This window comes from Dicentrarchus labrax, unplaced genomic scaffold (assembly GCF_905237075.1).
Source record: "Dicentrarchus labrax unplaced genomic scaffold, dlabrax2021, whole genome shotgun sequence".
NCBI classification, from domain to species: domain Eukaryota; kingdom Metazoa; phylum Chordata; class Actinopteri; family Moronidae; genus Dicentrarchus; species Dicentrarchus labrax.
This window is the reverse complement of record NW_026136711.1, coordinates 26,263,718-26,288,069: the sequence shown is the minus strand read 5'-3', so window position 1 is coordinate 26,288,069 and position 24,352 is coordinate 26,263,718. Positions and strand designations below refer to the sequence as shown.

The 24,352-nt window shown below is 38.5% G+C and overlaps 1 protein-coding gene across 2 annotated transcripts in view; it reads right to left on the bottom strand.

The window, feature by feature from the left end:
* LOC127372206 (cadherin-22-like) overlaps positions 1–24,352 on the bottom strand; it is a 152,170-nt gene that overhangs the window by 90,383 nt on the left and 37,435 nt on the right. Inside the window, exon 2 of one of the 2 annotated variants that reach the window (XM_051415696.1) lies at positions 21,416–21,539. The exons of the other annotated variant lie outside the window; for it this stretch is intronic. The gene's annotated coding sequence lies outside the window, so the exon portion shown is untranslated. The remainder of the gene's footprint in view (positions 1–21,415; positions 21,540–24,352) is intronic. 2 annotated transcript variants of the gene reach the window in all.

Below are 24,352 nucleotides of genomic sequence, written 5' to 3'. Positions count from 1 at the left end.
GGCGACACGCAAGGCAAATTGACTGGTTATAGCTTTCTTTCCTGTCAATTTATTGGCAGTAAATAAGGATGCAACTGTTCACTCCTGTCAGTGGGAAGCCTTTGTTTTCATGAGAGGATTAAAGAGCTCTTAATTTCAGTGGTAACAAGTACAGCGGCTTCATGCTTTGATGTGCAGTTTGGGTGTTTAGGTAGGCATCAACATTATTTATATATATATATATATAATTAATTTTAGATGAATACAAATCCTCATTGTGTACATAATCAACAAATGAATAATGGATTAACTTAATAAACCCTCAAGTGCAATATGGCTTTATTCCACTCCCTAGCAGGTTAGTCTGTGTTGTCTAAAAAAGGAAAAGGTATCATTTAGCCAAAGAGTTCCTGTTCCAGCTGTCTTCTTTGACTAATCCTGAAACCATTTTTTTCCCCTCCCCATTCCTATCTACTAGCAAAGTTATTCTGCTGCCTGGGCGTATTTTCTCTGTCAGACACTGCCCACTGTATGATTGACAGGCTCATTACCCTATCCCCATTACGATATTGCCTAATCAATCTATTCATTGTGTTCTCTTCGAGGCAGAAAAGGCAATCTTTTGCATGAAAATGACCAGGCCCTTGCAGGAAGGATTCCAAGGAGAGATGAGGGGAGTGGATGAGTGTTAGGGTTCAATTTGCGGCTGAGCAAAGTAGCAGCGTTTACTGGCGAACTGATCGATATTAATGTCAAGATGAGCTCTGTGTAACTTTCCCTCTCTGTCTAATCCAAACTGGCACTCCAGTGCATGGCCAAGATGTGCGTAATGGTGATATTACAAAATGGATGGACTATCAATAGAGACACTGTATGGAGGTGAAGGTATGAACTCCACTAAAAGAAGAAAAAAAAATCACTGAAGACCTTTAGAGCCTTTCTCCCAGTCCTCAAGTATCTGCACTAATATTGAACTACAGGATCAAAAAGGAGAAGTTCACCAAGAAAATGACAGCCGCCCACGTGTGCTGCATTGCCCTGCACTCCACTGTGAGGTAAATCATACCTTTGAAGTCAGCTCACTCACTCCCCGCTGAGGTTGCCATACGACTATCAACACACAATTGGGAGAGTGAGTTCCCAGCATTATGATCACTATCATTAGGACAGCATTGAAGTTATTATTACCATCATAAAAAGAATAATGTCCATCAGAAGTCAATCAGAATCACGGCATGTGGCCACAAGTGGACCGGCTGGGGGGGTGGGTGGGGGTTAAATTCAAACAAGTTAGCTTGACTTCTTGGACTTCATCAGCAAGTAAATATACCTCGTTTCACCGGTGTATACAATATGATGCAAACGGAACATTACTCTATAGATTGCAGACATGGCAATTCTGTTTTTCTTTCTGTTTTAAAACTACTGTAGCTGTAATATTATAATAATTGCCTGAAATGTTCACATATTACTCTGCAGCCTTGAGAAAACAACGGGACCACCAGTCATAAAGGGAGATATTAGTTTAAATGGTGTTAAATTTTTGTGAAAAAAAGTTGTTATATAACATTTGAGGAATGGATGTATGACTACGGATTAACATAATTTATGAGTGGAGAATAGACAACTGTTTCAATTACAGGGTAGTATACTTGTCTTTTTAATTATTAGCTTGTAAATAGAAATATCTAAATCTAGTGCAATTTACACACTAATACCCTTAAATGAGAAAAATGTAACAAAATTAAGATGTGAAAATATTGTTAATCAATGTAGAACTTCAAGGTCAAATTCTACACTTGGCACTGGATTAGTCCTCCATTTAAAATCTCTTGAAAATGGAGCTTACATAGCCAAACCATTCCCTTTGGAATAAAATCATGTGTTTAGCATTTTATTTAACTATTAACTGCTTTGATTACTCAACCACCAATGTTAGCTATTCTCTCTCTGTACCATCCCCTCTAAATCCTCCAAAGAAGAAATCCCACTGTATAAGAAACATAGGGTAAATGAGCAAACAAAAACCAATGTGATGTCTGTAATCTGGTTAACGTTGACTGCATTTAAAACCTTAAACATCTGCAAGAGGCTTTAATCTAACCAGTGATGTTCTCTGGTTAGATTAATGTACTTTAAAAAGTACCTAGTACAAATCAGGACTTCCTAATGAATGTTAAGATTTCTGTTTTCTCCTGATGGCTCTGAACAATTGGATGGATAACAGTTACAGCTCTATTGACCCTGCTGTTAGCCAAACTAGTTAATCAGAAGTACTACATCAGCCTCTTTCTGATGAAGGTCGGGTAAGCTGAGGAAATCCCTTACTAGCTTCTTTAAGCCTCTGGTTGACTTCTAATGGATAGCGTCTGATTAGGAGGACAAATATATATACAATTGTTCCTATGGATTAAGCGGGCATAATTATGTGTGACTTATAGCCCTCCTTTAGCATTCACTCCAAATTGATGCTTGCTTACTTTAAACCAGTTTTTTATGTAGCTGTCTAAAATATGAAATGAGCCTGTATCCACATATAATCGGCACCCAGCATTGTCAGCGAACAGTGTGAAAAATTGGTACCTGGGGCTGCTTAGTAATAGTACATTTCTGTACAGTTTTGCAAGACTTCCAGCTGTGTTCTCAACAAGAGTAAAATTTCCTGTACTGTGCAGAAATAGTTGAGCGCACTTCTGAACCTTTGCATTCAGTCCTGCGCATACTCAGCTGCATATTATTGATAGTTTCAGGTCAGCATTTTAGGCTTCTATGTGATTTTTCCAGAACTGGTTTGAGGAGGATGATTTGATGTTTTAGGTTTGGTGTAGGCTGTTTGCCATCATGAAAGAAGCTGATTAGAACTTCAGCAACAGTCTAAGATTCTAGAGAGAATGGCTGACACATTAGCTGCATTTCTTTGCCACAACTTTTCCATTTGTTGACAAATGCAACAAATAAATGTCAAACTTGACTGGGGGAGGAACATAAACACAGAGAAAGAGAAAATTGTGAGATAGACATAAATTGTAGGGCCGCAAAGCGTGAGAAGCTAATGAGACTTGAATTAAGAAGAGTGCACTGGAAAAGTATAGCCTACGCCGTACTCCCACGTCAAGGAGAGGACAATTATAGTGTGCATCCGTGTCAGCTTTCAAATTCCAGTTCCTTTCATTTTTCTTAATTACCGGGCAAATATTCTCTCCTCTTCTGCTTCATTAGCTACTTTGTTGAGCGTTGAGTGATGTCAAAGAGATGATGGAGGGACAGAGCAGTGAAGCGAGAGGGAGAAAATGATATCACCAAGAGCCCTTGTCTTTAGTCTGAGATTAGGTCCCTTAAGAAGGCCTTCTGAGTGCCGCCAGCCTCTATAACTCAACCAACAACTCTGACAACCAAATGACTATAGATTATGGTTTTGATGGGTGGCCCACTCCTGTCTGGCAAGTTGAAGGGATGCTTGGGCATTATGAATTTTAGTGGGTTATCTCTCCTCACCAGGTGCCTCTCCCATTGTGGGAAAAATGTCCTTATACTGGTACTTAGCCATTGTTTCGGATGAAGAATGTAAACAGTGCAAACACAGCTAGATATAAAACAACTGCAGAGACACCCCCCACACCAACACACATGCACACACACACACACACACACACACACACACACACACACACACACACACACACACACACACACACACACAAAAATGAACACTGCCCTGTAAGTATTAATATTGAAAATGTCGATTGTATCCCATTAGGAAATAAAAGATATGGTCAGCAATCAACCAGAGTCAAATCAAAACAAATGCATCAGGAAGGAAAATAACTGTTTTAGTTCATCAGTGCCACTTATCTTAAAATACAAAGCTTTATCTTTTCAGAAAACCCACAGGGATTCTGACTATTTTCTCCAATTTAGAAAGATCTTGTGAAGTTGCCGCCCTTGGAATCTGTTCACTTATGTCTACCTCTTTTTCCCCTTCTCTTCTTCACTGTCTTTAACACTTTCTTTGGCTTTCTTCTCTTTTCTCTCTTCCCGCCCTCTGTCTCTTTCTCTCTCTCCAGTGCCTTCCCAAACGGTGCAGCGAAATTGTTATTCCCAAGTCATTATCTTATTTGTGCGTCTCCACTCAGCTGTAAATCCTCTAGGTATTCCTTTCTATTCTCTATTAACTCTACTGCAGTCAAGCTTCAGCTGCCAATCACAAAACATTGCTCAGGGAGAAAAGAGGAATAGAGACAAAGACGAGGAGAGAGGAACAGAGGAGGAGAGAGACAGAGAAGCAGAGACACAGAAATGTGATCGAAATACCAGAGAAACAGAGACAGAGGACAACCCACTGCAGTTACAGGAAGAAATGGAGAATAAATTAGATATAAAAGGAATGAGAATAAGAGATACATAGAAGAGAAAGAGTCTTTTAGGGCTAATAGGGGCTATAGGGCCAAGCGAGAGTCCAAATGAGGGGTCAGGGACTCAAGTTTGCTGGCTGCTATACAAACGACTGGAAATGGAGATAACTCCATTCTTTTTCGCTTTCCATATTTCTGTGTTAAAGATAAGACTCATCGTGCTAGAAATGCAAAGAATATTCTATACTAATTGGAGCCTGGGTAAACACTGGCATTAGAGTGTCTGAGAAAAGGATGGAGACTTGTGTGGATGCACCAGAGACACGATAGGTACTGCCTCCTAGTTTGGGAAATCAGCATTTCATTTTATTCACATGAGATAACGCAGATGTTTGAATAGGTGTGTGTGTGTGTGTGTGTGTGTGTGTGTGTGTGTGTGGTTGGATGAAATTCTTGCGGTATGATTGTAGTAATGACTCTTCAGTTTAAGAACATTATCAGTTACATGTTAAATACTGTATGTATGAATAGTAACTTACATGGGAACTAGGGAAAATGTGAACAGAATTAAAAGCTGACAACAACTGAAAACACATCTTGACACTTAGCTGTTAAATGTGTTTTCAAGCTGGACTGCCTCATGTTGATAAGTGCCATCTCAGCACACAAATATTAAAGCACATTGACCTGTACAGTCTAATTTAATCCAATTTCAGTGTTTTATATTGTAAAGCATTCCTATTTTTCTTTTCATCAACAAATAAATCATCATATTTATCATAGCTGAATCAAATGTTCTTCCATGTACTCCCAAAAACAATGCATAAGCATCATAAAATAATTGTATTAAAATGTATTAAAATGCATTAGAATGTAGTATTGCATCCACTTGCTCACTTCCATTTGTCCCATGGCTAGTTAAGTGACCACAGAATCCATGTCAGTATGAATACTGTAGAAATGCACTGATAGAAATATATATATATATAAATGTTAAATTATGGCTCAGTGACAACAGAACAACAAAAATAATCGGAAACTCATTCAGCTATTTCTACATTTTAAGACTTATCCAGTGACACAAGATTTCTCCAGGCTCCACAGAAGTGTTGCAGAAGCCAAACTAAGAGAATCTCTGCCCTTGCTGCCAACAGGATTACTAAATTTAGGCAACCGATTAGTACCGTTGAGAGTAAAGGATTTTGAGAACTAATGACCTACATAGAAGCTGAGTATATGGTCCTCTTTTGGAAAAGCGTCACCTTGCCACTTAATTCACTCTGCATGTTGTTTTGCTTTAGAGCAAATGGATAATAAGAGAAACCCATACCTCACTCACTGAACCAACTCATATTGTATATACTTTCTGGGAACAAAATGTGTGGCTCCAAAACCACGCATTGGTTTCCACTGCATTTAAATTCTGCACAGCACACAGCAAGTAGGCTATGTGTTATGTTCCTATAGCATGCTAAACAACGGAGACTATTGAACAACCCTTTACCTGGTTTCAAATGCCAGAATATAAATTGCTGACTGTAATAACTACATAAACATTTCAAATATGAAACGTTTCCATAACAATGGTCATATATTGTGTGATGCTGACTTAAAATGTTGCATAATGTTACCCTCCCTACATTCTACCTGCTTCTAGTACACCTTTAAACACTCTCAACAAGCGATGATCCCACCACTGCTATTCACAATCCTCCTGCCTACATGCCACCTGTAATGCATTTAAGTGGTTTTTCCATGCTTGCTGCATCCCACAACCTACATACTGCATATGCGGCAGTTGGTCTATATCTAGAAGGTTAATATTTGAGCTTTGTGTATTTATAACTTTACATCCTGCATGCAAACTTTTATTTACATTTGGTTATTATGTGTGTATGTTTCTGCATGTGATTTCACTGATCAATAATCACATGGCTGTTCTGAGCTTGAGGACTTCTTCCGCTCCTGGCAGTGACTGGTTTGTAGCATCTACAACTGTATGATAAGGTCAAACTGCATGGCAGTTAAGACGTTTGCCTGAGAAAGAGAGATTTAAGGCTTGAGGTAGGCTTCAGAATGTATAAGGTGGGACAAGATTATGGATGGCGAGATGAGGAGGATAATGATGATCAAGACAAAGATGGTCACTCGTGTGATATGTGCATCCCCCCTTCAGTGTTCCAGACTGGCTCCTGACATAGAGCAATGAAAGCAATCTGGCCACAGGGTTCAAATGTTGTTTTTAACTTTAATGTGTTCATATTGATCTAGCTCTGCTGTAAAAAATAAGAAACATATCTTTCAACTTTCCTGGGAATTCTGTATCCTGACATAAGCAAAAGTAAAGACATTGTCCACTATGCTACAGTACCATACAGTGGACACAAAGGTGGAAGTTCACATTCCATAATACTTTAAATTTGCTCAATTGATGCCAATCAACAACATTTCTTATTACATTTATGGTGTAACTAAGAAAAGTCTCAGAGGTGCATTGAGCAAATCAATGACCGGGTGTGCAGAAATGTCCTTTGCTTGAATAAGGATAAGGATTTTATCCTCATTCAAGGACATTACTTGTGGTGCCAAAGAAGAAAGAATGAAAGTCGATGCTCATCTAAACTCCTGGTCCCAACTGAAAATCCAAATCAGAAACCTTGGTGCAGTGATAGATTTAGAACAGCCACATCAAGAACAAAAACGTAATGAGAATTTGAGAATTCATGTCCAAACCAGATTTAGAAAAAAGAATTCCATGCCTTTATCTTTGGCAGTTTAGACTACTTGTAATGGGTTTTTTTTCAGGTTTCTACAAAAGGCTATGAGACAGCTGATTCAGAACAAGACTGCTCCAGTCTTAACAAAGACACTGAGCTCATCACTCCAGTTCTCAGAAATCTGGACTGGCTTCCAGCCTGTTTTTATATTTTAAGAACCAAAATACAATACACAATACACAAAACATCTTCTACATTATCTGCCTAATACCTCTCAGGTTAAGTTTGTTTCCAAATTTAATACAAATCATGGTAATGCTGCTTTTGAATCAAAGCTAAAATCTTGTTTGTTAATCATTATTTTTAATTAAATTTTGGGCTGCTTTGAGATATGCACTGAACTGTTTATAATAGTTTTGTTTTCTCAACCATTTATTTTTCTCCTTTCCACTTTATTTTGTTGTTTTAGCCCGAATACCTTATTTATAGCACGTTTAATTTACATGTATGTGATTGTCTTATCCAAATAATGTTGCTTTGCCTTGCCTTTGCCTTGCTTTTATAGATTTGCAAAACCTAATTAACTGTACATTATGTTGGTAGCTATAGCTATAGCTATATAGTTTGTTTCCACTGAATATGCCATTTCAGATATTGCCTTTAGCTAAAGCTGCAGTTTGGCTGCATTTGATTAGTCCTTAAAAAGGTTTTTTCAAATGTTTAAATATTTATTAGAGGCTTATTGGTACTGTATATATGGCCCACTCTGCGTCTTATGGCGGATCAGTACTGTACACCAGTACTGCTTCGAAATCATAGGCATGCTGGATTTATTATTATTTGGCTGGGGTGTAAGGGGCTTGTTTTTTTTTCATTTTTAACCTTTGCAAATAAAGCTGAATATTAAATACACACTTGTATGGGTATGCTGACCATCAGTGTTGTGCAACTTCACAAGAGCTAGCTCAAAGTTCAGTTCACACAGAAGAACTAGTTCATGTTCATAACTGGTCTTTTACAAAATTCTTTGAGTTAGACTTGTGGAGGAATCGTGCATCTCTTGGTTCATGGTTTTACCCTTTGTTAATGATGTCTTGTGATCATCATGCACTTGCAGATATTTCCCTAGACTGGTCGGATTCTTCAGCTCTATGTGTAGTTTCAAATTTGTTGCCAACGTGGCTGACATTCAGCATTGGGTTTTTGGGGGGGTACAATTAGCATAAAAATGTGAGATTTTTTTCTGTCGGAGTCTTTACTTATTTGTTCATAAAACTCAAATATGAACTCTCTTCAGCAGTTGCCAGTTGCATTAACAGTGCTGCGTTGCTGGCATGTTGGGTGCCGTAAGCACTCACTTTCACATTAATTAGTTTCAAACGAATACATTCTGTTCACAAAAAAATTTCAACTAACGCACTCTTTTAGCACAACATTGCTGAGCATAAAAACCTCGAGAACATGAATTTGTGCATCCTTTACACACATTGACACTTGTCACAATTGTCACATCTCTCCACTCCTGCAGTCTGATGTGACACAGTGAAACCAGTCCGAACTGCTCTCTCTGAGTGAGGAGCTGGTACTTGTTGTTTGTTCTCCTCTTCTATCTCAGATTGGTAAACACAACTGGTGCCTGTGCTCTGCATGGGAATCAGCCTGGGCGCCTGCTCAGCCCTGTCTGCTTGGATTAATCCTTAACAGGTCAAGGTCAGACACATTACAACAATGCCAGCCCGGTAATAAGCATGTCTGAAGATTTCGCAAGCTCTAATTTAATTCCTAGAGCATTATGTGAAGCGGTTGAGGGACAGAAAAAGGGAGAGAGAGAGTGAGGGTGAGAGGAAGAGAGTGAGTGAATGGGAGGGAAAGACAAGAGGTGAAACAACTCAGTAGCTGAATTAATGGCAGGCTGCCGCAGGACTTCGTCACTGCACCGCTAACAGTTTTCCTCTCTAACCCCCTCCGCACATCTGAATGTGGCAATCAGCTTCATTGGAGAATTAACAAGACCATTAGAGTGGAGGACACAAGCAATCAGTGTCCTCTAAGTTTGTCGTGCTGCCTTGCCAAAATAAGGCATTAGGGCTCGTCTGATCCTACTTCAGAGAAAACACATTTCAGAGGCAGCAAAGATACAAATAGTGGGAGCAAAGCTTCACGAAAAATTATTTTTAAACAGAGCATGATGTTGATTTAACACAAGGAGACAAGACCATGCATTTGCTCTTAGTCTTATGGGACATCTGCTCTGCCTTGTTTCTTGTTGTTCTTATGAATGGTAATGGCCTTATATATCCTGGTAGGCCAGGGTTGTTAGTAGAGATCGCTACTGGAAATTGAAAATCTCTTGTCAAGTTTCGAGGGTTTTTTGGGGAGGGAGAGGCAGGGAGGGTGTAACTGGATTGGTAAGTGAAGGCAGATTGGTTTTGCATCAATGACACATTAGTCCTATATTCTTAGTGAAATGAGAAAGTTTGTATTTACAGAAAAGCAACATATACAGCCTTCACCCAACATTGCATAGCCTGTAAGGTTTGATAAAATTGTTACAATTAGACTTTCATATCAATGCTATCATGTCATATAAAGATAAAAAACTACTTGCAGCTTATGAATGCTTTGCTAAGGAATTGATAGAGACACCTGTGGTCTTAAGAAAAATAAAATGATTGATTGGTTCCAAGTTGAGCTGGAGACAGTAAGGCCCTGAAGGTATTCAGTCAAAATGTTAGTCGAGTGTGTGGGTTGGCTTTCCTATCCAAGGCTGCGAGTAACTGGCTGCATCTGACCTCGCACTGAGTACAAATACACAGGCCTTGCTCTGTAGTGATGAGGGACAGTAAAGTGCAGTATATGGGTATGACTATATCACTCACACAAACCTCACACACACATACATCCATGTCACATTAACAACGTAATGCATACATATTGTGATCAATTAGTTTCAGTTTCACTTTGTTTCATTTATACAGGCTTTGCACCACAGCACTTTACAAAGACAGACATATATGTGTGCGAGCATAAATACATACTTTAACAGATGTTGTGGAAATAAAGCATTGTCTATCACTCTTTCTGTCCGGGTCTCTGGATTAAGGTGTTTCTATACTTTATATGTAAATACTTCATTTTAACAATTATACTTCAAATATAGTATGCGTCCCTCTAGTGAGTTTGTGAATATTTGGCTATAAATACAAAATGCCACAGCGGGAGTATCGGAGGGGGTCTGTCTGGTGGTAGGGACGAGACTATGGAAAGATTTGTAGGGAACTAGAAGGATTTAGAAGTTTGTCCTAAAATGAGCATCTCTGAAGTGTCCCAAAAGCATCTCTGCTCTGCTCAGCACTGAATACGTGGCTGTTCTATTTTGGATGGAAGCCGCGAGCCACTCACGTCAAGCAGAACAGAGCACATCGCACTGGCAGGAAGTCAGAATTTCGGGGTGAAGATGCAAGGATAGGGGTGATGTGGTCTAATTTCTTGTACCTTGTTAATAACCGGGCCACAGCGCTTTCAATTAGTTGTAAATGGGAAATGGTAGTCTAACACCCTGTTCACATAGGCCGCCTGAGCAGCACACGGTGTGTCAGGCGCATAGCATTCACGACAAGAGCGTGTCAGCTGCATGGCTGCTGCAGAGCTGCTGTTGCCAGCCCTATGTTTCCTTATACACTTTTCCCTGTATAATGTCTATGAAAAATCTAAATGTTCATATCCTTTAATTTACAATGCCATATAATTTAAATGTGAATGTGAAGAGTGTAGGGGGGAGAGAGAGCCATTTTACTTTGAAAGGGACATTTAAACTGTACTTAAATATGTAGATATGACTACCAATAGATTCTTTCACTGTCCTCTTTTGCTGGCTCGCAGTAGGCAAGACCTCGACTCTCTAGTGAAGCATCGCTGCAGACGCAGCTGAGACACATGTCTCATGTGGGCAGTGTGCCCGCTCTAATCTCTTAACATGGAAAAAAAAATCAGGACATTCCGCCATGCAGACGCGAGTGGGGTGAACAAGCTGTAAGAGAAGACTACAGGTAAATGGAGTTAGTAGTCCAGCCTGGATAATATTAGTGCATGAATTACTCTTTTTAGATCAGACGGTGATAGGTAATGAAAAAACTGCTGGACCTGATGGCAGAATTTACCTTCCTGTTGAAACTTAGATTGCCATCAAATGCAACACCTAGGTTCCTTGGCATGTGGTCTGATGTAGGCAGAAATGTGCTTAAGGTTCTCGGCAGTAACAGTGGTATAATGTGGGGAGCAAAAGAGTAACATCTCTGTGTTGTTTTCATTTAACTGAAGGAAATAATGAGCCAGTCAGTCTTTAATATCTTAGAGACAGTTCTGTAATTGAGTTACATTGGCCTGATTTTGGGAACTGAGGGGGAGGTAGATCTGAGTATCATCTGCTTCGCAGTGTAAAGAGATGTTAAGAGTATGATTCTTCAATGGGAAAACAGAAAAGAAGTGGACCTTAAGAATCGGGCCTAAAACTAACTCTGCTGCAACTTTTACAGATACTAGAAGCAAATCCATAGCCCTTTGTAAAAGTTTGTACCTGTGTGGTACCTGTGATGTAGCTAAGCCTAACTCTCCTGTATGTGAGTCTGTGGGGTGAGTGTGTGTGGGATCAAGTCCGGTGGTACTTGTACTGCCGCCAAAAAGTTTGAACCAATGATGGGTCTCGATCAGCGTAAATTTGAAAATGAGTGCAGCGGTTTTACAGACGTGAACCCAATTTATACACATTTTGCTGTGCTTGCAATGATAAATAAAAAATACATGTTATCAAATTTCAAGAAGTATAACAATGTGACAGGAATTGAACAGTGTGAATGTAAGATACAACGTCACAGTAGAGGGAAATGAGGTCCAAAACTCTCATTGGTTATACCTAAATATAAGAAGGTAATTTGTCAGTGTCTTCTGATCTGCTGTTTCCATGGTAAAGGTATTATCAGGTTTAGGCAAACACAACTTCTTGGTTAACGTCAGGGAAATATTGCTTGAATTAGATTGCTTAGATTGTTTAAAAGAGAGAAAGGATGCAAATGCCAGTCTCTGTTGTCACGTTGGGTGTCATTCATTCACCCTTACCTGGTTCCAAAGACTTTTTCAGTAGAATACCGATGTCATGCTAGTACCATCATTGCTACTGAACTGAACTTAATTTGAACCTAGAAGAGAACAACAGTTCTTCCCATCTATAAAAGGTTGCCTATTAGAAGAAAAGGCAGCAGAAATGATTCAGCATGTGTCGTGTGTTTAATGTGTGAAAGTGCAGCTAATTGAAAAGAAAAAGAAAAAGTCAAAGAAAGGAAAAAATACAAACAAACAATCAATAGATCCATACCAGTAATGATGTGTCTGAAAACAGCATGTACTGCTCCCGCAGGGGCCAGTCGACCGTTTCATTTTAAGGCCACACATGCACCACAGTAACACACATTTATCATAGAGCAATGGGAGGTTATGGACCCTGGGAGAAAAGACCATTGTAGATTACATGCAAACACACAGACACACACAGGCGCACTTGATACATGCTACACAAGCAGATGTAGGATAAACACACACATATACAGTATATGTGGGCATGCACACACACACACACACACACACACACACACACACACACAGCATATACAGCACACATTCCTCTTCATGCTCATACACAGACACAAACACAGCTGTGAGGTTGAGTTAACATAGGAAAAAACAAATAGTCGCAGCTGCTAGCCATATAATGACACCCTGTTGGGTTACTATGACAGTAATAGCCCTCCAAGCAGCAGTGGGATATTATGGCTAGTCACACAACACCATCAGCAGAAGAATTTTCTACAACCAGACCCTGACACTAGATGAACATTTGGAGGACTGTTTGCATTATTAAATACGTATAGTTCAATTTAGGTTAATACATATATTTATTCTTTCATATGCTAAGTTTACATTGGACGCTCTGAGCTTAAGGAGTTGCTTTGTGTTTCATCATATACATAAGATCAGCACTCGTATTTAGCAAGCATTCCACTATCACTCCGAGGAATTGCACTGAAGTTTAAACTAAGACTAAAATTAACTCCTACCAGTATGACTTGAGTTATTTATGAAGCCTCCTACAATCACCCTCAGCATGAAATTAAAGTTTTCATTTGAGAATGAAATATATGTCTGTGAGGGCAAAGAGAGGCAATGGATATTCTTTAAATATAGTGTTCACATTGAATTAACAAATTAAATGTACAGGTGAGCTCAGGATGAATGATAAACACACAGTTATAATCAGATTAAATTAGCATTTACTTGGACTAAGCTGATGCAAGCCAAAGTATCTACTATTTCTTTGTTAACTTTTTAGACACATGTATTAATTAGTATGATTTAACTGGAACTTTACATACAATATTTACATGCACAATACTTTCATGTCAGAATATGTTAAATATGGTAGCTTCCATAAGATGTGAATATGGCATCAAATTTGAAAGATTGAACTGATAAAGGCATTTATTTTATTTATTCATTTTAGGTTTTCATCCTGTTCCTGATCATCTATTGTTACACTACAATGTTTTCTTTTAAAGAACTGGGATGATGAATTAACAGACTGAAAAGAATGAAATTAAATGTGGAACGAATCTGTCTCATATTTTTGAAGGCAAATGCTTGATGTTTATTATAACATTTTCTAAACTTAGTGTTGACAAATGCAAAGCATATCTGCAGTTTAAAAACCCCAACAAAAGAGGTTTCAACAGCCTACAACCACAAGCTACTGTTTCCTTTTCTCAAGACTGGCAAAGGTGGCAAAGCTATATTTTTAACTTCTACATATTTTTTTTTTTCTTGCGTAGAAACTGATCCTTTTACATAAATCCATTTTGAGAGCGCATTCAGCACTTACACCTTGTGAAAAGTGCCGGCAGCTTGAGTAATAGCTTGGCACATCTTTCTTATGACACAGAACAGGCGTTATAAGAGCTACTTGATAGGTATGGTAATTGCTGCCAGCCCAAAGACTTGAAGACGCCAGCCTTGATTCTTTAGGAGGTGTAGAGATAAATAAGCCTCTTTTAATGAGAATCTAACTCATGCTGAGCTTATACACTCATGCTTAGGCAACACAACTCATCCCCTGTAGGGATTACACCTTGTGTAGTTCTTCAGTTAAACACCACCATTCATCTCCAGAAGTGTGCGGTGTGAGTGACGGAGGTTTTATTGTTGCTTATGGAATATACACCACACTGGGAATGATGACTTAAGCTTCATCTGATTGCCCTTAACAGGTGACCCAATTTGCCCCATGTGTCATCACAGTACATAAATATATATATTTATATAAATACCTGTCTACAACCTGTACTCATTATGCATATTCAGTACATTTACTACATTGGCAGACAACCTGTTTACACTACAGCTTATACATTTAATATAATATAAATGTATCATGTAAAATCTTTTGTTAAAATCATATCTTCTTTCTTATTCTGATATATGCAATTTGTCATTAGTAATTATTTGCTTTAGCTTTATTTTATTCTTGTACTTTGTGCTTTATTTCTCAAGTCTCGGTAAGAGAATAAAATAACCATTAAAATATAACAATTAGAATCATTGACTAAAACTACTGCCGAAAACCTTTTTAAATGACGATCAGTTTAAGAATTTTCACACAGACAATATAACAGACAGTCAGCAGAGATGGAGAGTTGTGCTTGCACATAACAAGACTCACTGAGCAGAGCCATAAGACAGTTGGCTGCCTGATGATGACTGACAACTACAAATCAAAGGGATACACTAGACTGCACAAACCATACAAATGTGGGTGCTATAATACATAAACACACACTCACACGCACACACACAAAATTGAGTCAATATGCTCTCCTTCCGGATTCTATTGCTTTAGACACTTCCTCACTGTTGCCATTTATACAAGTCAGAAAATCAAAGATGTGCCAGGCAGACTGGGCTGAAAAGATGACAAAAGAGCACACAGAGGTTGTTGGAAACGAGAAGATGGAGGGCATTTCCTCCTAATTTGAAAACAAAGGGGAAGTTGAATAACACAGAGAGTGTCACTTACTAAAAGACAAAGTAAGGTAGAGGCAGTAAGAGACAGAAACGGAAAAAAAAAGACACAAGTGCAAGAGGAAAAAAGGAAAGATCCAGAGGCATTGGCTGAGTGTGTCTCATCCTTTACCCCAGTGGCATAGGACTCAATCAAACTCTCCTCATTCTTGACCATGCATTAGCTTAGCAAGCAGGGACCTTGTTTCACTCCCTCAATTAAATGCCCACCCGCACATAATTAACGACTGTTTTGTCCACAGATCAATAAAGGGTCTGTTCATTAAAAGTCCCTTTGCTTCCTCAAAGATCCCCTTGCTTAGTTCACTATTGCATCTGAAGTGGTGGCGGAGCCTGGCAGACTTTCCATTCCGGTTTCATGTCTGTGGGTTTTCTTTTTTCTTTTTCTTTTTTTCAGCTGGTGCGAGATAGAGAAGGAAGTCAAAGAAGCACTGAAAGTGCACCGAATGTGAGTAAAGCTTTTGAAACAGAGAGAAAGGACTTGTGGGAACCTATTAGTTTGAATGTATGAATCACAGGAGCGCCTGCCCTGGCTTGGGTGTTTATCTCATATTGGCACATAATTACAATACAGTAATACAGAGGAAACAACCTGTAGTGTAAAACAAGCTTGGCTGCTTTTTTTACATTGTGGTAGCCCTGATCCTTGAAGGATCAACAGTCTGGATCCATAAAGCATTTGCCCCCAAAAGGCTTCCAGTTCTTTTCTATTTTTGGTTTAAAAATAAATTTAGCATTAGCGCAGCTATTTTGAAGGACAACTTCTTCATCTATATGCACTAACCGTATACACTGCCCTGTAATCAGTCACAATCAATGTCTGCATCCCCTTCACAGCCTACAACCACCATCAGTGTTTACAGATGCAAAAACAAAAGACCTGTCTGTTCTTTCTTAAAAGATAAAAGATCAATAAACGTAACAGGAGCTGGATTCAACATGCAGCATGCCTGACTGCCAGCCACCTGCCATAGCTAACACACTGAATGATTAGATCAGCGATTGCTTCAATCTTGAGGGTACACACAAACACACAGTTTGCCCAATGTAATGATCAGTGTGCACTATGATGTTGCCTCTCACCTCTTCCATCTGCTGTGGAATCACAGCATCTCTGGAGATGGATAACAGGGTTTAACAAACAGAAGTCTCACACTGCAGTGTGTTTTTATTGTGTTTATTGGATTGCCCATCTGAAGCCATATCTTTAAATTAGAGTATACATTTATCTAGGTTTTTTTTTGCACCATTCTAGCTAGAAAATAAGTTTGACCATTAATATATTGGCTTGTAACCATGTTATTTCTACACTTCTGCTTTGTAGGTATTGCTTTAATTTCAACCTTACTATGCCTTTGTTCTCAAGGGACTTGCTAGGTACTAGCAGCAAATGACGAGGTAGTCTTTATGAAGGATATTTGACGCAAGGTACCAGTACATGCTTTTAGGCTGCTTAGGCCAGCCTGCTGTTTCCCTATGTGACCTTTATATACATTTTCTTGTGCTGTGGCACTTACAAATGTTTATCCATCTTTAATTACTCTATACTGCTGACCCTGTCATATCTATGTTGGACAGAAATACTTGACTTCAAAAGACTTGAATAAATAAATACTTTGTAATATTGTATGCGATGTCAAAGGAACAGTCCTGCCCAGATAAAAGGTTGTGCTATGTGTAACTGTTGACTATAACTATTTTCAAATCTTAAAAGAGTATAATACTATTATTTTAATTAGATTTTAAACAGTTTAAAGGCTGCACCTGATGATAAAGATATGTTCCTGAATGTGCAGTGTAATGAGTCACTTGTGTTTCATAAGTAAAGATTCTCTAGTGTATTAATAGTAATGTATACTGTATGTGAACTGTTGAATTGAACATTACATTGTATAAAACACAGTAACATGTCTGCTGATTCAACAGTACTCGAAGAGTAGAAGCACACAGAGAGCCTATACTGTATACATCTGCCAAGTCTCCCCAAATCTGTGTATTTTAATAATAGGTATATATTAAGAATGTTTAATAAATGCATTACATTTGAACATGCATTTAAATAGTGATGTGAATAGGATACTTGCACCACTTTTTATCTAAGTGCAGTAGTTGATGGAAAAGGAGCTAAATTGTTCAGAAATGTTAAGAAATGCTTTAAAAATCTGAAATTGGATCCACACCAAAAACAAATTGTCCCTTCGCCCATGGCTGGACTTCCCACCAAATGTGATTGAAATCTGTTGTACAGTTTTCAAGATATCTCAAAAACTAACGACAGGCAGACAAGCAGAGCTGATAACATAACCTCCTTGGCAGAGATAATGAAAAAGACGCTGAATTAAACTGGCAAAACATTTTTGATAAAACACTCTGTTCCCTAAATATTTCCTTCATCTGTTTGTATGTGAGGACCCAATTTTTCAGAGCCAATTTAGAATCATTCCACCCTTGGTCAGTCTTGCTGTAGATGGATTCCCTTGTGTAACATCTGGCGGTCTCTAGGCAGCGTGCATCCCTCTATTCACTCCCTTGCTCATAAGCTGGTGTAAAATTGCCCCTTTGAATCTTCTCCACAGCGGATTCCTCATTCGGTGAGGCAGCCGTTCCCTGCGCACAGTCAAAATCTTTCTTTATTTTGTGTAATATGCTAAACACAACCACATAAGTTCTCTCTGTCTGTTTCTTTAGACTGACGAATGTGGCAGAACAGCTCTGAATTCCCCAACTCCCAACGCTATGATGTGTGCCAGTCTCCTGGATTATGAGACATATGGAGGCATGTGAGTACACAAGCATGAGCAAATGAACTCAGAAAGTCTAACACACTCTCATACACACACTGTTACAGATACCGTGTGCATACTACAAACATACTGATGGGAGAAACCAATATAGATGGACACACTCACATGCAGACATAGTGTAAATATTCACATATGTTTCTAAAGCTTGCACATTACAGCTTTCACTAAACTGTGAGAATTTTAGATTTGGAAAAGCCACTAAAACCCTCCGACTCAGACTTGCAGACTTAACAGTCATATTTTCATTTGAAGAGGTTAATCCAAATCTTTAGTTGTTAAACCTCTGGGGCTGGAGCAACATACTCTAAAGAGCATTTCCCATCTACCATCATTTCAGTGCTCCGAAGCAAAACTGTTCCTGAGGACAAAATTTGAATAAGAACTTATTGTTCAGTGGTAACAGTACAATTAGAAATGTAAAACAACACATATTTTATGGCAGTCAAGGGCTAAATCAAGAACAATACCAGTAGAGCATAACAACCACATCTCAAAGAGTTGGAACAACATGGCAATGTTCTGGCCTTGTTTGTTGGTGAATTATTGATAATACTGCAGTTAGAAAGTTAAAAAAATAAAAAAGATAAATATATAGTAAGACAGTGTGATAAAAAGAGAGGGTCTACAGTAAAACAGCATTTCTGGCCACAATGTATGATCTACTGCTGACTGTCATCTGGCCTGTGAACCGCACCACAAAGGTCACTGTTGTTGGTGTTATTGTTCAAGTTATTGTCATCAAAGCATGAGTTTGTGTGTGTGGAGGGCTGTGTGTTGTTGAATGTGCCAGTTTCGCTGTCTCTGCAGTAAGTCTGGTTTTGATCAGTGCTGAAGGATTTAAAGATAGTAATACCTTATCCTGGCTTGGTACCAGTGACATACTTTTCTCTCATCTACCTCTTTGAACTACAGATCCTCTGTGGGGTGAAAAAAAAAAAAAAAAATCACATGTAACATCCTCATTTTGTATTTATCTGGATAAAGCTTTGAAGTCTACTGTAGCTGTTGTTTTTATGATGACAAATGCTGTGAACCTTGTATAAACACATGAAATGTATTTTCCTCCTGTGACGTTTCACATCACTGGTAGGTAACATTAGTTTAGAGGATTTTGGGAGGATGTGCATGCATAATAGCGGGGTAATAGATAAAACAGTACATTTTAAATAACATTTAATTAACATTAGTTCAACATTTTGGGAAATGGGCTTATTGAACCTACAGGGAGGACATGTTAGCTTAGCTTAGAATAAAGACTGGAAGCACAAACAACAGTTAGCCAGCCTGGATCTGCCTAAAGGTATAACACTCACTAGTTATCACAATATATCTCATTTGTTTTATCCGTACAATAATGTAGCGTAGAACCAGCATGTTGTTGCCTGGCAACCTCACTGTCATGATAGCACTCTAATACTACTTAGACACAAGAAAGATTCTACATACTCCAGCATGTAACTCCCTATAAATCTACCATTTGACATTTTTACACTTCTGTTTTTTCTATGGAAACCTTTACAGTTGCTGGTATTTATTATTTTATTTTTTTACATTTGGACGGAGCCAGCATAGCTGGTTCACTTTGCTTCCAGTCTTTATGCTAGGCAAACTATTGACTGAGCTTCATATTTAACAGACAGTTATGAGTGCTATCGATCTTCTCTCACTATCTCTGGACAAGAAAGAGAATACATTTATTTCCCCAATTTAGAACTATTAATTTAACAGATGTGATGAGGGTATAAAATTCCTTACTTTTTTATTGTAGCAACTGTATTTGCAATTCAGATGCAGTTGCTAAAAGGAGGTATGAATAGTCTCATTGTATATCAGCCAGTTACAGATACCTGGTTGTAATAGGGACGATTTAATCACCTCAAGTTCTGATGTGTCCCAGCAGTAGCCTTGTGCCCTGTCGAAGTGTCCTTGAGCCTGACACTGAACCCCTACTGTACCTGCTCTCTCATCACTCTACATGGCAGCATCAGACTAAAATGTTAATGTGTATGTCAAGCCTAAGTATCAAATGCTTCAGTTTTTGGTAAATGAAGACAGCTGTGTTAAATGTTCACAGCGATAACCTATTGCTACATTAAAAGGCCTGAATCGACCTAAGACATACATCACATTAACATACATGGATTAAAGTTAAGTAAAAACTTCTAAAAAAACATTGTCACCAAGGCGTACAATGAGCTCTGTTTGAAAATCAGGTCCCTGGTACAACAACAATTTTGTCAATGCAGTCACCTGTTTTGGGTACACTGATGGATACAAACAGAAAGTCCTTGCATTATGATGTATAGCATCCTTCAACACCTTCATCAAATGCAGATGATATTACCTTTATGAGTTAAGACAGTAGCACAGAAAGCATATTTCACCATAAGTCAGGGACTAATTCAACATCTACAAGCTATTTTGGATTCCTACAGGGCATCTATGGGCAGTGGAACCGTACACAGACAGACACACACACACACACACACACACACACACACACACACACAAAATGATAGAAGTAGCAAAACATCACCCCCGGATGTATCAGATTATACCATGCAGTACATTCAATTACATCTGATGGCAGATGCTGTAAACAAAATCACAGCACATAATCTCGGAGATTGGATCCTTCAATTAGATATTAACCCTGATATCCAAAGACCTGACACAGGACTAGACATATTAAAACAAGGAGCGGCCTGCAAGGGCTCTAAGCTGACTGACTCAGCAGTTTTTTGGATGTGGGTTTAGCCAGAGCTTTGGGAATACACATACTGTAGTGAAACACAAATGAGGACAGAATATTGAGTGAATCACACATGAATTGGAAGCACCGTCTCTCTCCCTATCTCTCTCTCTCTATTTAATCGACTCGGCTTTAACTAACTGACTTATTTTATTATGGTAATCAAGTGTTGATTACCCCAAATGTAATGCAGCTGTTGTATTGTGCATACAAATATGTTGTGAATGTAATAGATTGATTAGTAATAATGGATCACATTAATGTATTTATTCAGCAAAAGATTTTTCTGTGATTATATGCTACGCAGACTTGCCTTGTGGTGTTAATACTACCTCTTCTGTGCTTTACAGAGGAATTATTTTCATTATTAGGCCAGAAATTCTCTAACAAGGCCTGCAATTGTATGGCCTGTCAACCTATTAATACTAGAATTAAAGTTTCATGGCTGTTACCACCATTAAGAGACTAGTTTGACCAACAAATTAAATATCTAATATTCTTCTGTTTTTATTCTCCAAAAGTGTAGAATTATCTTATCTAGGGCAACACATGCATGAAAGTAGATAATGGCTGGGCATACCAAACGGTCAGTTTACTAATGGTTGTGATGATTAAATGATTAAAATGGAGAAACTAAGCAGACCTTATTACCTCATAGCCCACGGCATATGCAAATAACAGACTCACCATCCCTTAGCCTCATGACCTTGCTGCCACTCTGTGCGAATGATGGCTCTCAGGTCCTTCAGGTTGTCTTTACTATGCCATCCAACATTAGTCTCTTTCGTGCTCTGTCGCTCCCCTCCAACTTCTGAAAAATAAAACAGACCCTGGAGTGAACCTCATTGTTTTTCCCAGTTTAAATGAATAAATTCCCCAGTTAGATTTCTAATGGAAGGGTTAGGGGGCAGGTGGGGAGGTGGAAACAAGGAGGAGAGATAGAGACGGAGGCAATTTGCTAATGGAACATGAAGAAAAAATGGCGTGGACTCATCTCAGTAAAGGATGAAAGAAGAGGCGAAAAAAAAAAAAACCCTGGTCTGTCTGGAGAGAGCGAGAGTGAGCTATAGGGCAGGAGCTAAAGTGGTTTTAAAAAACACCATCATTAACTGTCATCTTCATCTCAGGTGCAAGGCTTAGAGAGCGAGGGTTGGAAGAGGGAAGGAGAGGAGGGAGAAAGAAGAGGGGGTACTGCATTTGCCCGGAAGATAATTCAATAGCCTAGAATCTTCATTTAATTACCTGCTTTACATCTCCAAACCACCTCCTCCACCCTTACCTTGAGTGAACATTCAGGGGTCCCTGGAGATTGCTGTGCAGCTATTTAACTATGTTAATTACAGTCTAACTTGAGCATGATCACACAAACTTTGTCCTGATGATGGCCTTACAAAAAAGCTATCTCCTGAAACTCAGTTGCTCTGTAACTGTGCGTCCAGATTACAAGCCACATACTCTGTCAGCACGATGAGGCTCCAAGATTTAGGCTTCTTAATTCAGTGGAACATTATTTACAATCTCTCTCAACTGGTTGGAATGGAGGTCATTTGAACTCGGTAGATGTTGGCTGACTGAAATGCGAGCACAAACATAATTTTAAGGCACGGATGCCAGTTCTTTGGTCCATGCAGTCTATGTTGCAGATGTACTTTCAGGGATATATTCCAATGAGGAGACTTCAACAAATTGTGCGGAGTAGGTTGGTAAACTGATATATTCAGATATTACAAATACATTAATTAAAATTATTCATTAAAGTTTAAGAGACCTTTAAGGTTTCAGAACCAAAATCTCTTTAAATCACTTTAAATTATTATGCAATCACAGGGGTTTGGCATAAATAATGCATGCCAGTAGAATATGTTGCAGTCTAACACAGCTTGTCAACAATTGCTTACTTGGTGGATAATGTTCAATGTCTGTTGAGGCTGTATCTGATTATACAGTACTGGTCTTAGATTTTTAAACCTGTAGTGTGATTGTTTAATAAGATTATATTCTATTGTAGGGAGCACTTTACACATTAACAAAATACACTCACACACAAACTGCAGAGACTGCATGTACCACAGAGCTGTGACCTAGTATCACTGCTGTTTACACCATCATTAACGACTACTGTAGGCGATATCATACGCCTGGTTAACCACGTCTTCCTAATAGCCTGTCATGTTATCTGAGGACACAGGTGATTTCTATCAAGTGGATAAGTGGCTCTGGTCGATAACAAACAACTAACAGTTTAAGAGTCACCAAGAGACCACATTTAATCTAATCGAGTGAGTGTGAGTGGAAACAATCATAAAAATACATGTAAATGACTGCTGTTCCTAATGTGAACTGTTGTCCATTAAAGGCTACAGAACTCGGTTGTGTTCTATAGGTTCCTGGCACTGCTGACATCCGTTGGAAAGTCAATATACAAATTAAGACAACATGTGAAAAATCAATTAGATAGACCTCAGTTACTTGGATCTGCCAAGAGTATCTGCTCTAGTATATGCTCTTCTGGGCTAACAGTCAGGATAAAAACACTTGTGTGACACAAACACAAAAACATTTGATATACCAAATGTTTAAACTTGTAAGCTGGGCTTGCCTAGGATGTGGAGTTTTAACATTTAATGCATGATGAAAAGTCAGTTTGTAGTGGAAAACAAAAGGAAACTTCTGGAGATTATTGTTGAACAGTTGCACAGGGCCTTGAGGAGGTGCTGAGGCTCTGAGCTTTTCTTGATCAAACACTAACATGGTGCGGATTCCTCACTGGGCCAGCAATGGTTTTATTGTTTTTTTTTATATTTTTGTCCTTCCTCTCAATCTTTTTTTCTCTCATTGTCGCTGCTTGTTGTTATGATGCTGAACGGTCTTTCATCATTTCAGAGCATTTTAAGGTATCATTTACCTGTTCCCACAAAAACAAATTTCCTATAGTTTTGTCTCTGACATCAAACAAATAACAAAGCAGTCAGTCAGTCAATGTGATATCTTCAATAGTCTTTCATACTGGTGGCGATATTTGTCTTAGTAATCATTGTTGTCCTGTAATTTTTATGCACCGCTCATTTTTAGGAGAGTTCAGGAAATTATACGTACATACACATAGACAATTGTTTGTCGCTTGTGAAGACATTGGAATTATTGACTTGCACTTATTTCATGAATGTTTATACTTACCTTAAACCATACCACTGTATGCCAAACCCTAACCCTTACCCTAAAACTTAAATCATCATCATAGTAAACTCCAAGTTCCAATAAATAATAGCTGCTTTGCCAAAAATAACATTTACAGAGGAATTAAGAGGCACTGAGACTAATGTGCTAAGTTTGAAAAAAAAAATGTTCTGTCTAGTCTTAGAAAGTGTTTTGATGCAGGCTTTCCTCAAATAGATTTGGAAAACAAGAAATTGCTCTATGTTCTGAGGGGATTGTGTATTTAAAACATAGATGGGGCAGCACAGTAGAGGAAAACATGTTGGATAGCACAAATTATTTTTAAGAAATGGTCTCGAATGTAGTTTGACAGAGCCTTATAAAAGATTCTATCCTATAGTTCTCCAGCATTTGTACTTATGTTATTTAGTTTATAAATGGTATTTTGACTTGACTTTACATGGACAT